This window comes from Penaeus monodon, chromosome 29, assembly GCF_015228065.2.
Source record: "Penaeus monodon isolate SGIC_2016 chromosome 29, NSTDA_Pmon_1, whole genome shotgun sequence".
NCBI classification, from domain to species: domain Eukaryota; kingdom Metazoa; phylum Arthropoda; class Malacostraca; order Decapoda; family Penaeidae; genus Penaeus; species Penaeus monodon.
Genome location: NC_051414.1, coordinates 23,534,899 through 23,535,228, shown reverse-complemented (window position 1 = coordinate 23,535,228; position 330 = coordinate 23,534,899). Strand labels below are relative to the sequence as shown.

Sequence of the window (330 nt, the reverse complement as noted above, 5' to 3'; positions counted from 1 at the left end):
TAGGAAGTTACTCACCTGCCTGATAGAAGCCACTGCGCTGTGAGGGTGCGTAGCTGGATGGGTGATGAGCCATGGGTTTTCTCTCATGCTCCCCTGCCATAAATACATGGGATTTTGTCATCCAGGGAGGGGGTTTGGGAGCCCCCTTTCCTTACACAATGCAGTGGCTTATTCATTGTATAGATTACTTTAGTTGCATGTTTACTGTATTCTATTCATATTTTACCCGGGATTTTCCTTGGTGTCTTTCATGTCCTCCCACTTTTGGGGGCCCGGATTGTGGGTATAGGGGGGTTTTTAGAGTATAATTTGGTTTATTTGGATAGTATG

General features: G+C 45.5%; 1 protein-coding gene across 1 annotated transcript in view; it reads left to right on the top strand.

Moving 5' to 3' along the window:
• Window positions 1-330, top strand: part of LOC119592039 (integrator complex subunit 7-like) — a gene marked incomplete at its 3' end in the record, with an annotated part of 57,154 nt that overhangs the window by 600 nt on the left and 56,224 nt on the right.